The following is a 14,788-nucleotide window of genomic DNA, read 5'->3' on the forward strand; positions in this document are numbered from 1 at the left end:
ATGGCGGCTCTTATGCTGATGTAACTTTTGTCAGCCAAAATTTGTAGCATAGATATGGCCTTAATTTATTTCAAACCACTAGTTTCAAACCCAATCTCTGTTCTCTTTTCAGTTTGCTTCCTCCATGAATACTGGGTCAGCATCTAGTTGCATGCTGAGAAATCCAGGTTGATGAGTGCAATTTATTAAACATGGAAGAGATACATGCTAAATCCAAAGGCCAGTCTGAGGGGATGTGTAAGCTGGCCAGCTTCCCCTGTGGTTGGATACTGGCGAACACCAAAGGAAAATTTTAAACATTTATCAAAATTTGATTATTATGAGGGGCATCAAATTCTAGTTCATCCAAGAGTTCTGTTTGATCAAAATCCAGCCCTGTGATCCAATATTTAAGAATAAGGCTATTTGCAAGACAGTGGTCAAGTTCCCCCTACACAAAAGAACTTCAGGTTCAGAAGGAAAGTAATAAAAAATCCATGCAAAGTGTAAAGAAGATTAATTTTGTTTTCATGCCCACATAACTTGTCCCACATCATGTAGTAATGAAGTTACATGTTAATTTCTCAATTTAATCATTTCCCTGCCATTACTGGGGCCCAGGTACCGGGTCTCCTCAGTCCATCCTTTTCTGTCCCTGCAACACATAATTGTCTAGACTCCTGTGGCCTGTAATACTTTGGTCTAATTTCAGTTATTGAGTTTAGTGTGAAGGTGCTGGGAGGTGTTGGTGGCCTGCAATATGCAGAAAGTCAGATTAGATATCTGGTGGTCCATTCTGGCCTTAAACTCTATGACTCTACAGGTAGCCAACAAATACTAGGGAAGTTCACAGTTTACTACATAACAGACTCAGTACTTAATGATACTAATTACAGAGTATAGAGTATCTCTAAATTACAGACATAAGTAATAGGTGCCATGAGTACCTACTTTTTATCCATATAATTTTAAAACTCCCATTTTGAGAAAATATATACACATTAGGTTGGGTTCAGGCTTGCCTTATATCAATTTTGCTAAGTGCTCCAAATTTACATGTATAGATTTGTTACAGTTACTACTAGATATCGAATGTGTTGTAATAATTGGGTCCTAATGGTGAGCCCAACTGTAAAAAGTGAGTGGAAGTTCATAAGATATCACAATAACCTCTAAGAACAAATGTTGATGGGAAAAGGCTCAAAAAGTGGGACAGAAAGGCTGATTAGTCTAATCAAAAAGGCCTAATGATATAATTCAAGGACTGTGTTAAGATCATTCTTGGTAAACAACAAAAGCATGAAACCAGAATACAAGAAACAAAATTGGTGTGTTGGAAATCAGGCCTCATTGGTGGACAAAATAATGAAGGGATGGGTTATTCCACCCACCACTCCCTTTTCAGGTCCTTATTAAAAAAGGACTTTGGGGAGAAAAACTGGCTACTGAGTAAACATCACCATCATGGCTGCCATGCCACGCTCTTCCCCCAGTCTCCTGGGATCCCAGACCTTCTTTGTCCTAATCCTAAAAGATGTCCTGATCAGACTGGGCCAGAGAGAGGGACCCAGATGACATCACCACCTCTACCAGCTCTGGATGAATCCCAACCACCACCTGGGATGTGAGACTTTGTCACACACACACACACACACTCTCTCCTTTGTGTATTCTTTTCCTTCCCCACCTTATTTCTTCTCTTTCCTATCATACTCTTCTTTTTCTTTCTGTCTAGTAAGAGTCTGGCCTAGTCAACTAAGGATATATCTAACCTGGCAGAGTTACAGCGCCGCTCAGAGAGCGCTGAAGGGAAATGGTGGTTGTGTGTTCACACTCAGCTGCCTGCACAATAGCGTGCTCACCTTGTGGCACTTGCAGCGGTCTTTGGAGCAGTACACTCTGGGCAGCTATCCTACAGAACATCTCTTCCTCTTCTGCTGCTATGAGTTGTGGGAAGGCAGAGGGGGTTGTGGGGCATCTTGGGTCCTGCCCCAATGCCCCGTGATGCATTGCTTCACATCCCAGCAATCCCTCTGCTTCCGTCCGCATTTGGCGCCATCTTTCAACGGTTTGTGTACTGTGCGCTCTGCCTCTTCGGTCTGCAGGAAAGGATCCCGCACTGTTGACCAACATGCTGCTCGCTCTCACCAACACGTCACAAGTGGCAGTGGAGTTATTCCTTAAACTACAAAGGCAAGAGGAGTGTGACATTGATCTCGCCATGCATAGTAGCTATGACATGAGATTGCTTGTAGCATTCAAGGAGGTGCTGACCACAGTGGAATGCCACTTTTGGGGTTGGGAAACAAGCACTGAGTGGTGGGATCACATTGTCATGCACGTCTGGGATGACGAGCAGTGACTGCAGAACTTTCGGATGAGGAAAGCCACGTTCATGGGACTGCATGATGAGCTCGCCCCAGCCCTGCGGCGCAAAGACACGAGAATGAAAGCTGGCCTGTCATTGGAGAAGCGCATGGTGATTGCACTGTGGAAGCTGGCTACTCCAGACTGCTACTGATTAGTCACTAACCAGTTCAGAGTGGGAAAGTAGACCATTGGACTCGTGTTGACGGAAGTGTGCAGAGCCATTAATTGCATTCTGCTCTGAAAGACCGTGACTCTGAGAAACGTGCGTGACATTGTGGATGGCTTTGCACAAATGGGCTTCCCTAACTGCAGAGGGGGAATAGATGGCACGCATATTCCAATTTTGGCACCAGACCATCTAGCCACCAAGTACATTAATCAGAAAGGGTATTTCTTAATGGTTCTCCAGGTGCTTGTGGATCACCATGGGCATTTCAGACATTAATGTAGGCTGGTCCAGAAAGGTGTATGACGCAGGCATCTTTGGGAACACTGTCCTGTTCAGGAAACTGGAAGCAGGGACTTTCTTCCCAGAGCAGAAGATCACCATAGGGGAAGTCGAAATGTCCATTGCGATCCTGGGAGACCCTGTCTACCCCTTAATGCCCTGGCTTATGAAGCCATACATGGGGCACCTTCACAGCAGCAAGGAGCGGTTCAACAACAGGCTGAGCAACTGCAGAATGGCTGTTAGTGTGCTTTTACCTGTTTAAAGGCCCGCTGGCACAGCCTATATGGAGGCTGGACCTGGCCGATGACAATATTCCTATGCTTATAGCCGAGTGCTGTACGCTCCATAATATTTGTGAAGGGAAGGGTGAAAGTTTCACTTAGGGCTGAACTGCTGAGGCTCAGTGCCTGAAGGCTGAATTTGAACAGCCAGAGACCAGGGCTATTAGAGGGGTGCAGTGCGGGGCCATAAGGATTAGGTATACCTTGAAGCAGCAATTTGAAGCTTAAAGCCACTAATGTTTGTTGCTATGCTCGGGAGTGCAGTGCTTGTAATGACAGGAGGTGATTGTGATTGGTGCAGACGATGCACTATGAAGGTGTAAGAAAACTGCCTGTTCATTTACAGGGCTCTGTTTGCTTTCAATTAATGGAATAAAGATTGCTTTCAAACCAACAATTCTTTTATTAAAAAACAACCACCGGAGGAGAGAGACAAACAAAAAACACATCAGCCCTGTGGAGGATGGGAGAAGGGAAAAGGTGGGGTCCCGGGATGGTTAAAGATTTGTGTATGTCCAGATATCATATCCAATCTTCTCCTTTGGAGTACAGTGCAGCGGGTACACAAGCCTTCTTTCTGCAACCCTCCTGCCCCCAACAACTCGCTTCAGCTATTCCCAAAAATCAAAGCCACTTACCAGGGGCCTCCTCTCCTGTTTGCACTTTGCCAAGATCCGACATCTGTGACTGGCTAGCCTCCTCCAGGGTAGAGAAGAGCTCCTGGCTGCATGCATCTCTGATCTCCGAGTAGTCTTCTGCCTCTGGGTCCCCCTTCCCCTCCACGTCCTCATCCAAGATTTCCTTCTCCTGGCTCGGTCCACTCTTGACTGGCACATGAGCCACCAAAGTATCTACGGTGGTCTTTGCAGTGGAGGTGGGATTGCCGCCGAGTATCACGTCCAGCTCTTTGTAGAACTGGCAGCTTGTGGGCACAGCACCGGAGAGGCGGTTTGCCTCCCACGCCTTGTGGTAAGCATTCCGCAGCTCCTTCACTTTGACCCTGCACTGAGGTGTGTCCCGGTCATGGCCCCTTTCTGTTATGCATTGTGAAATCTGTCTGTAGGTTTCATAATTCCTAAGGCTGGAGCACAGCTGGGACTGGACAACCTCCTCTCCCTAAATGCTGATGAGGTCCAGCAGCTCGGCATTGCTCCAAGCAGGGGATTGCCTGGTGCATGGAGCAGGCATGGTCACCTGGAAAGATGTGATGAGACCACTGCATGCATCACCGAGCAAACAGGAAGGGGACTTTCAAAATTCCCAAGGACTGTATGGGATGGAGATGACAGTTGGTCACCTGATGTCAGGGCAGTAGAGTTCAAACCGATGACCAGAGAGGTGAGAACAGGCATTGTGGTACACCTCCTGGAGGCCAATCACAGAGCTGTAATTGACCAGGGTGTCTACACTGGCACCGCAACGCTGTAATCCCAGCACAGAAAGCTCTACACCTCTTGTCGGAATGGTTTTTTTACAGCGCTGCAACTGTGCAGTTTCTGCGCACGAAGTGGTTTGAGTACACCTCGGGAGTTACAACGCAGAAAGCTGCTTTACTGTGCAGAAACTTGCCAGTGTAGACAAGGCCTAAGACTGTATATTTTATAAGCCTGTGACCAGAGAAGCAGTTCATTGCAATACCTTAACCAACCTGACACTAGTACAAGTTTGCCAGGTCTTGGCATGGCTGATAAGACTGTGTGCTGTGCCTGTGTTTTTCAAGCAGTGAGGTTGCAAATGAAAGTCAACATCAGACACAGAAGCTGCATTTTCTGTCTTTGCTGTTCTTTTCCTCTTCCCTCTTGCGTGTGTGTTTGACTTGTTTTGGTCTTCTAGGAAACAGGAATGGATCTTAACAACAACTCCAGCCCATCTGAACTAGCTTCTTTTCTCCCACCCCCAAAAGGACAATTACCATCTTTAACATTACCTAAAAGAGTGTCAAATAAGAGGGTTTTCCTTCTAAAAACTCTCTCCAGCTAAAGGGAAGGGGAGCAAGGGGCGATGCTAAAATGAAATCCTTATTTAATACATTTCAAATGCTTTAGCTGTTTTTCCTTCTTTTCTGTATCTTTAATACAAGGTTAAAAGGATTTTTAATGGTGTGTTTGCCATGGTGCTAAGCAGGCTAAGGTCTTCATATACCAAACACTGAACCTTGTTTAACACTGGACAGCTAAGGTCATGATTCTTTGGACCCATATATTCTACCGAAATAAATACAACAGAGAATACTGTAGAACCTAAAGATCAATTTTATCAGGAGGCTAATCAGTAGATTGAACCCTGAATAGAAGTATTCTTGTTCAGTACTTGGCAACTTTAAGAACACAGATTGCCAACTCTGATGCATTCTTCTTACCATCTCTCTCAACTGTACTTCATCAAAAGGTACCTTACTCAAATTTATCTTTGTCCCCTTTAATGTATCTGTGTGCTGCAGACTTTGGACACCACACTTTAGCTGAACAGCACATATTCGAATATAATTTGGGACTCTGGAGGGGTCTTTGAAGAATCATTAGTGGTCAGTAAGAGAGACACAATGGAGGGTGATGACAGTCACTACACACTTACCCAGTACTTTGCATAGTGCTCCCAGCTAGATAAAGCTTGTCCTGACTTTCTGACTTACTTTCATCTATTATGTTGCTCAATGGAAGAAACAACATGAAGGATTGTAGCAAATCCTACAGAACTGACAATTCTACATCAAGCATTTCATCACAGTTCCCAGTAGAACTCTTAGGATTTGCATGTTTAATTCCTTGTGCATCATGAAAATTCCTCCTAATTCTCCCATGAGAAATAGGATTTACTGCCCTTCTCAGAAGCAGCTGGAAGCTCAGCCCACCCAAACCCACAGACCTTGAGGCATTCACAACTTTCACCCACCTTCCTCCCTCCCACCTTTTCATAGCATGGTTACAGTGTTCCATGGGGCAGACAGGGAACCCACACAGGTTACTGTAAAAATGTATGCTGTGACTTGCAATACTTTGTTCCATGGGATAGGGGGAATTGTGGAGAATGGCTGACATCTCCATCCCCTCCCTACCAATACAAATCCTGAAAAGGGGTTTCCATTAAATCAGGAAAGAGAAGAATACTACATTCCCTTCCATGTGTCCTCCCCAGCTAGGGTCTGTGGGTTTAGGTTGCCTTTTGCTTACCAGAGTGGAGCATAGGGCACCTGAAACTATATAAGGGAGCTCTGTCCTAATTCATTTACTGCCTTCATCTCCTCAGTCCAATAAGTTTCCTGTCCCAGAAAGGACTGGCAATGAGCTGTGTCAATTCTTACATCATTTTGAGAATTTTATTGCCATAGCAACTGTGTGTAGGCATTTAAACATAGCAACAGACTTTTTATAGAACTTTCTTGGTTGTCAAAGTCGCATATTCTTTTATTTTCTTAGCAGATGCTCACAAGATAAATATAAAAAGATGATAGTACAGTATCTAACCTACAGGGGGGAAAACCTCTTGTAACTGCATGAAATACTTTTGTAACCTTTGAATCATATAAACTGACAGTGCACGTTATGAATTTCTGTACATTTTTATGGATCATTGGACTAGAAGTTAAAAGTCAGGGTAGATGAGTACTGTATCTATAGCTAATAGTTACAGTAACAAGATATGATTAATAAAGGCAAAAATTATTAAGCTTAAAGGTCCAGCTACAAGGAATTTTAGAAAGAGGAAGGAAATACTATCAACTCTGACATTTGCTTATGAAACAGTAGGAATGTCTTCCTCCTTAGTAACAGAAGGGGTACTACTTTAATATCTTTTGGGGGAGGTGAGTGGGGCAGTGGCTTTACCTTCCCTTCTCGGTGGCAATCAAAATTCATTGGGGCAGACCCTTAGCTGATGTCAATTGGCATAGCTCTACTGATTTCAATGGAGATACACTGATTTACAAGATTTGCCCTACAGTATCTTAAGGACCAAACTGCATCTCATCATTTACCCTTCTACAATTAAAAAAGTTACTCTTCTTTGGTATGATATTTTTCATTCAGGTTCTCAGACATAGTGCCATTTCTGCAACTGGTCAGTGAAAAATACTGATCAGTTTAATATAATGCAACTTCTGAACCCATTCCAACACATGGAAATATCAAGAAGCATAATTACAGATTTCCTGAGAAATCCTGTGGTATTATTCACCTTTCTGTTATGATTTTATGTCAGCTTTGTATAGACTGGGGTGGTTGATGTTTCCATTTTACTGATGAACACCATGCTAGATCCATTAAACAGGAAATGTAAAAGGCTTTTAAAAAAGTCAAATTCAACAGGAAATGTCAAAAGCATCTTACAAGTGCAAGGTTTTTAATATTTCAGCAAGTCCTTCCCATCGGTGTACATTACGTGAATTTCAGAACAAACATTTTAGTGCAGTGCTGTATTCAAAAAGTTCCCAACATGTCACAAAAGTTTAGCACAGAGGTGTGATATGTACAACTCACATAATACACCCCATTATGTCCACGGTAAGTCTTCCTACCACACAATGATTACTCTTTGGTTGCCATGCTTACTTGATACTGCTGGAAATAGGTACAATATCAGTGGTCTGTAACTGAGACTGTACAAGTTCCAAAACTCCCAGCATGCCATGCTGAATGTAACCTATATCCAAGGATTAGCATTTGACAAATCAAAACATGCAAATATTTCATTTCCCTCATTCTGCTTTATTGATCACTGTTATTTGTAAGACCTAAATCTACCTCCACCTAAAACAGCAGGCAAAGCAATTATGATAACTATCATTCCGGAGAGCAAGATCTGCAGGGAGTTTGTTAAAATGTAATCACCATTCAGAAATGTCAAGACGATGGGCACTAGTAGAGCTACTATGTGGGGAAGCTTCCATTAAGAACAGTATTTATCCCAGTGCAGAGGATCTGCACAAGAAAGGTCTTATGCCCAAGTTAAGATCATAACATGGGGCCTAAGCATTGTATAGACCTTGTGCAGGCCTTCTGCAGTAATATAAATTTCACCATCTATACTTATCGCCACTAGATTTAGCTGCAACCAGCCACATCATGTCATTCTCATGAGTACTGAAGTTAACTACATTCATTCACCCTTGAAAAAGAAAAATAAGAGCAGTACAGTGGCTAAAATGTCTTCAGCTCTTGTCAAATAAGTCAAAGCTGTGTGTGTATTTTTATACTTTGTTAAAGTATTTCCCTTCCCCCTCCACAAATTCTTCTTTGAGTTATGGTTGAACATTTTATTTTTAATTTCTGTGTACAGCAGTTAGGGCACAGTTCACCATTACTGAACATGCTGCTAAATTTCCCAAACAGGAAATGTTAATAATTTATGTCTCTCATTTTATGCTACCCTGTTGAGTACACTCCACTGTCCCAGTTAGCCTGTATCACAAGTCAAAAGAAACTGCTAGAACACTCAGAAAAGGGAACCAGTTTGCTTTTTCATTGCAGGGTTTGTTTTTTAAGATTTGAAACAGATGCCACTCTACACACCCTGCTATTAATTGGTGCAAGGGTACAAAGCAAGATGGGTGAAAAATCAATTTGTTCTTGGCCAAATTCACAGATTTCAGACTCTTATTTCCTCTGAACTGTCATATCCTTCCTCTGTGGTATTCATTAAGGGCTTGCTGCTGCTCCATTGAAGTCAACCGCAGTTTTGATGTTGAATTCAATAGTGCAGGATTGGAGCCACAGCCTCCATTTATAATGTCAGCATTGCAGAACACTTTGCATCATTACATAAGCACTAACAACTTTATTCTTATGACAACCCCCTGACCCAAAGCATACATACTTGTCCTCCTAGACACAGGAGTACAAAACATTGTACCTGCATATTTCAGTATGCAAGCTTTTTAACCAATGAAACTAGCTATCTGAATTCTCCAAGAAAGACAGCCTCTTTATCGCTGAATATGTAACTACTCAAAACTCCTACTGACTGAAGAACAACAACAAGGATCTGGATGTTATGACACAAGGATAACAGTCAAAAAACCATATTCCCTCTTCATTTGCAAGATGAGTATTTCAGATATGTATGTAATTTGGATGAATATGTCATGTAATGTGGTTCTACCATACAACTTTCTGCACTGACAAGCCACAACAGGACATGCATTTGTAGGTTACTGGTGAATTGTGAGGTATAAAATCTTTGGACCCTTTGCCTACAGCCCTCCCCCCAAAAAACGCACAAATAGCCCACTAACACATATACTGGCATGCTTTATTCAGCTTATTACATTTCAATTTTTATTTCTTTAAATAAAATTTCAATCTTTTGGGGTCAAGGGAGTTATACAATATATCATTCTACAATGGAAAGACTTCACAGAAGAAGGGTAAAATAAATCAGAGAGAAAGAACCCTGGCTGCCTCACTCTACTGCATGAGCAAATTTTGTCTATTTGTGGGCCTGGATTAACCAAACCTAATCCTGTTAAACCTCTGCCCCCCAGCTATATCCTTTCCCAGACAGACACTTATTCCCACCTGAACTGGACTGTCCTCTTCTCCTCAAATCTCAAGATCCTCCTCCCTTCCTCCACAGAAATGAACCCTGCTTCTCAGGAGCAGACTGTCGAATGGAAGCAACTCAGGCAATATTTCAAAACTGTCTTCATAATCATAGTTCCCCTTAATTTATCAAATGCATATGTGCCTAATTAATATAATTAACACAGAGAGATACTATCACTGGTTCCTGGACCTCTCTCCACTCATAAACCCCCATCACTGGCTTCTGAGTCTCCTCTCCATCACTGATACCTAGTTTCCAGACAGCCTCTCTCAGACCCACTTCCACAAGGGAGCAGGAGTGAAGGCACCAGCAGGAGTTCCTTATCCCCAATCCCCATAGAGGGCCTGAAGGTCAGGACAGGGGAAGGGAGCTGTGAGTTTCCTCTCTTTCAGTTCCACAAACTGAAGGAAGAGGCAGCCAGCCCACCAGGTGGCTAGTCTCTCTGTTCCCCTCAAAAAGGCTATGGATGTACTTTCCTTTGCCTGGAACTGCAGCAGGTTCTCTTTCTTTCTCACATGCCTGAAACCAGGAGTGGGCAGAGAGCAGTGATGAAAAGTGGTTACAGGCCTTGACTATCTGAACCAACTGATCAGCGCCCAACTTGCTCTGCTTGTCTAAGCACTCTGATACTATAGTGGTGGGCAGCATATTACCTAGACAGATGCACAAGACAGATAGATGGAGTGAAGTTATAGTGGACAGGAAGAGTAAGATATATTCTTATACTGTATTTTCTCAGGTTTCAGAGTAGCAGCTGTGTTAGTCTGTATCCGCAAAAAGAACAGGAGTACTTGTGGCACCTTAGAGACTAACAAATTTATTAGAGCATAAGCTTTCGTGGACTACAGCCCACTTCTTCAGATGCATATAGTCCACGAAAGCTTATGCTCTAATAAATTTGTTAGTCTCTAAGGTGCCACAAGTACTCCTGTTCTTTTTGTGTATTTTCTCAGTCACTCAACCCCTGCTCTCTATCAGCAGCTGCTGGGTTAGCAGAGACACCTTCCCTGGGAATCTGGGGCTTCATATGTAGAGGATATGACCCTAGAAAGTAGAAGCTACCACCTCTTTGGACCAATTTTCTCCACCAGCTCCCTAATTCCCATTCCCACTAGCTGCCAGCTGGTTCAGGTGTTCTGCAATATTAGCTGAAAAGTGACTAGTACTAGCAGGTTGGCAAGAGGCAGAGAGTCCAGTGGCCCCAACCCTTGGCACCAGTTGCCTCCTGCCGTGACAGTATACTGGACCACTTTCTCTCCCCAATCCCCTCAAATCCTTGCATCTATGGATCCAGCCACTGAGTAGCCATTGGTCCCCTCTCTGCTTGGTGCCTGGGACTGGGACTTAGGCTATCACTGACCCCTCCTAAAAAAAAAAAAAATGGACAAAATGAAAGGTAATGAGACATGCAGACACCACAGAATTTTAGGAAGTTTCCTAGAAGGGATACTATCAGCGCCTATAAGTTAGCTCTAAAAGCAATTAAATAAAGTGGTAAGCTTAGCTACTATATCACAGCCCCCAATTAAAAACAATTATTGTGAATACAGATCCACAGCCTTAGGTATCAGTGCATGAGTGTTACCTGTATTTTTTATACAAAGTATGATTGTTTTTAATGACAGAGTTATAACAACTATAACTCTGGGCATTACATTATATATTCTTTCTTTCTTGATTTACAATGTATCTGATAAAACAATAATTGACAAGTTGCTATGAAATGCGATATTAACAAAAGATACCTCTGCCCTAGGGGCAAGCATGAGAAGATGTTTAAACTGAAAGGAAGAAGTTAGTTCTGTCTACATATGAAGTTATAAATAAAATATGCAATGGTCCAAATTCCTTCTACATATGATCAACAACTGTGAATCATCACGCACACTGAAAGGACATAGATAATGCCACGAATGAAGATACATGCAAGTCCAATAGATCAGAATAATGCCCTTAGATACTGGAATGGAAATTGGAGTTCCCTATAGTACGTCATTTACTTTTTCTAATGTATTGGATTGTTTCTTACTTTGTGTCACTCACAATACTCAGCAGCATTTTGCAGGCTGTATTTTGTCATTTCCATTCATCTAGGTGGCCTAATTATAAAGCCTAATAAATATATTAATTTACAGTTACAGGATATTTATTATTAGGGTACTAATAGATGCAAGGTCAACATTATCAATGATTTAAAGAATGATCAACTAGTGTAGTGTCCTAAAAATAGCCACTAATGAAAGACTCAAATTTCAGAGAAAAATAGAAGTGAAGTAAATCATAATGTTTGTAACTGGATCTGAATGTTAAAACAATTAAGAGATGTTTGCCATATTCTCTTGAAACTAGATGTAGTGAGCTTTCACTTACAGTATACACAACACCTACCAATGTCAAACATAAATGAAGTAACTATTTGCAGGAACTCTGTCTATATTCAAAACAAAAATGCTTCTTCTAAGTAGCACGCAGCATAAACTAATGTAGGTGTCTATTCTCTCCATGTGTACTCAGTGGCACAGGAATTTTTCACCATTTGAAACCAGGATATTTTTTAGAAGCTTGAAATCTAACTCATTAATGCACATTTATATTACTAACATGATTGCTGGCCTAAACTTTCATGACCTTGATCTGAATTCTCATTTACATAATATATTATTGCAAGATATTATGTTTACATATTTCTATCCAAAAAAATGCTTAACATGCATATTTTTAATCACAACAAGAAGTATTTTAAAAATTTTAATTTACCAAGGAAATGTAACTATCAATAGCTTCAGCATAGACTTAAATTGAAATTTGAAATATCAGAAACCTCAAATACTGGTTTTTAAAAAATACTTAGAATTTTAATATACTTTAATTTGCTGAGTGGGGAGACTATTTTCAATAAATATTGAAGAATTACAACAGCTAAGTTAGTTGTAACTTATCAGCATTCATTTACCCTTACTGGCATTAAAAGCAAACGTACTATATAAAGAAATGGTTCCGGAAATGTCTTGTAAAAGACAGGTTCCAGAGACAAGTAGGTAATCCATCAAAATGAGCAACTCTGGTGCAGACACTGTTAAAAGAGTACATGCAAGGAAGAAGACCATACAACTGTGTGCTAAATAGAATGAGCTCATTTTAAACATATTTGTCTATAAACATTTCAGGGTATTAACTAATTATCTCAGACAGCACAATACAGTTACCGACGATTCTAAATCAGGGTTGCATTTCATTACTGATTACCTACCTTTCTTTAGAAAACTTCTATCTAACCAGCACAGACTTTTCTTTACCATACTTGTCTGTTCCCAAAACGGTATGCAAGAAGAACGGGTCTTGCTACACCCATTTTTTTTTAGACAGTCAATTTAATGGAAAAAGATCTATCCAAGTAAGTTAAGTATCACAACAATGAGGTACTGTACCTTTAAGGAGGAAAAATGGTTCCGTTCTGGTTCACAGCTGAAGGAGACAGCTTATTCTTGGTTACATAGATTACTTACCTAAAACTGAGTTATTCCTCTTTTTCCCCTCAGGCGAGCCTCTCTCTCACTCTTGGGAGCTTTTACCATTTAAGGTCAATGTTACATCTGGCTCTATTAACTAAGCTGAAGCAGTTTCTAACTCAGAGACCCAAGACAGTCAGCAGACTAACATTAGAAGAGAGTTTCAATTTAAAGTAACTCTTCAGAAAGCTCCCTTCTTCTGACTCAGAGAGTGGTAGAATAAAAGGCTTTCCCTATTCTGGCATAAGCCTCTGAGAACAAAAAGACGCAGATACCCCATTAGCATTCTCTGAGTTCACTGCACATGAGGATCTACTTTCTCATTTTTGAATAACTGATTAAAAATGGGCAAGTGGGAAGAACAGATGAAATACGATTTTCATCGTAATGTGTTAACCCTTACTGTGAAATTGTACAGAAATAAATGTAATTATTTGGAGAAGTTTTTCCTTTGGTTGGTCAGAGGCAGCCTAAATTAAATGACCCACTCAAAAGGCATGTGAACTTGTAAAGAACATTGGCCTCTTTCCAATATTGGGCCCTATTCTCCCCTCACAGATTATGAGTAACGCCCATTAAAGTCAAAGGGGATTGCTCACATCCTGCAGGGGGAGAATTCTGCGATTACAAGAAGATAATAAATAGTTTTCTTTTCAATGTTTATATATATTTAAAAATCCTAACTCTGTGATAGCCAACTGTTGAGCTCCTAATTTTTATATTTTATTTTATTTTGTATTACAGTAGCACCCAGATCAGGACCCCATGATATGAAGTGCTATACAAAAATAAAATGGGGGCAAGATGCATAGAACACAACAGAGGAGCAGGTGGTGAGTGGGGAGATAAGTGTGACAGAAATAACAGTACAAGATTGTACATACTAGCTTGCTGTAAAATTTTAAGACTGTATAATTGGAGTTGGTTTAAGTGAACAAGATATAATAATGAATCACCATTAGGCCACCTTCCTAGCCATTATCATGCAGCAGATGACCATGAGTATCATGGCAGAAGTGGGTCATTAAAAAGGGATTTGAAGGAAGACAAGGGCCTTTGTGAATTTTCCCCATGCTGTACTCTGGCTTTTCTGACCCTGTCCATATCCAAAGCCCCTACAAACATCTAATTACAAATCCACAAGGTCATCCAATACATCCCTTGCTAGTGTATGTTTCTTATGGTACAGTGGTTTTCAACCTTTTCCATACTGGGACTTCCTGTCTACACAGGACCCTAGTCCCATTTAGCAATATGGGAAGGGGAGTGTGGTTGTGAGCCCTTGACATTTGTTGAGCAATGACCCCCAGGATGAGAACATATGCTATAGTACATTCTATATTGCTTGTAAGTTTAGTTCTAAATTAGTCAAGTGATGAGGCTTCCCGCCAGTGGCGTTGGAACAGTTTTTATAGTGGTGGTGCTGTAAGCCATTGAACAAAACTATAAACCCTGTATGTGATGGAAACCACTTCAAGCCAGTGGGCGCTGTTGCACACCCCAGCACCTCTAGTTCCAGCATCCCTGCTTCCTCAGACTATTCCCTAATATTTAGCCTAAACTTACATTGGCTTAATTTCATACCACTCCATTGTCATCCTCAGAATAAAGTCACTCTAAGTACAAAATATTGTTATTACTCCTAATTATATCCCATC

The 14,788-nt window shown here is 41.2% G+C and overlaps 1 protein-coding gene across 34 annotated transcripts in view; it reads right to left on the bottom strand.

Moving 5' to 3' along the window:
* The window catches only part of IRAG1 (inositol 1,4,5-triphosphate receptor associated 1), a 144,921-nt gene extending 131,309 nt beyond the window's left edge, over positions 1-13,612 (bottom strand). For 11 of the 34 annotated variants that reach the window (XM_065594839.1, XM_065594832.1, XM_065594836.1 and 8 more), the window contains exon 1: positions 13,050-13,608. The gene's annotated coding sequence lies outside the window, so the exon portion shown is untranslated. Of the gene's footprint in view, positions 1-12,871; positions 13,017-13,049 lie in introns of those variants that run through there. The other 23 variants (XM_065594824.1, XM_065594823.1, XM_065594821.1 and 20 more) reach the window with 9 other exon arrangements.
* Positions 13,613-14,788: the final 1,176 nt, after the last annotated feature.

Source organism: Chrysemys picta, chromosome 4 (genome assembly GCF_011386835.1).
Source record: "Chrysemys picta bellii isolate R12L10 chromosome 4, ASM1138683v2, whole genome shotgun sequence".
Lineage (NCBI taxonomy): Eukaryota > Metazoa > Chordata > Testudines > Emydidae > Chrysemys > Chrysemys picta.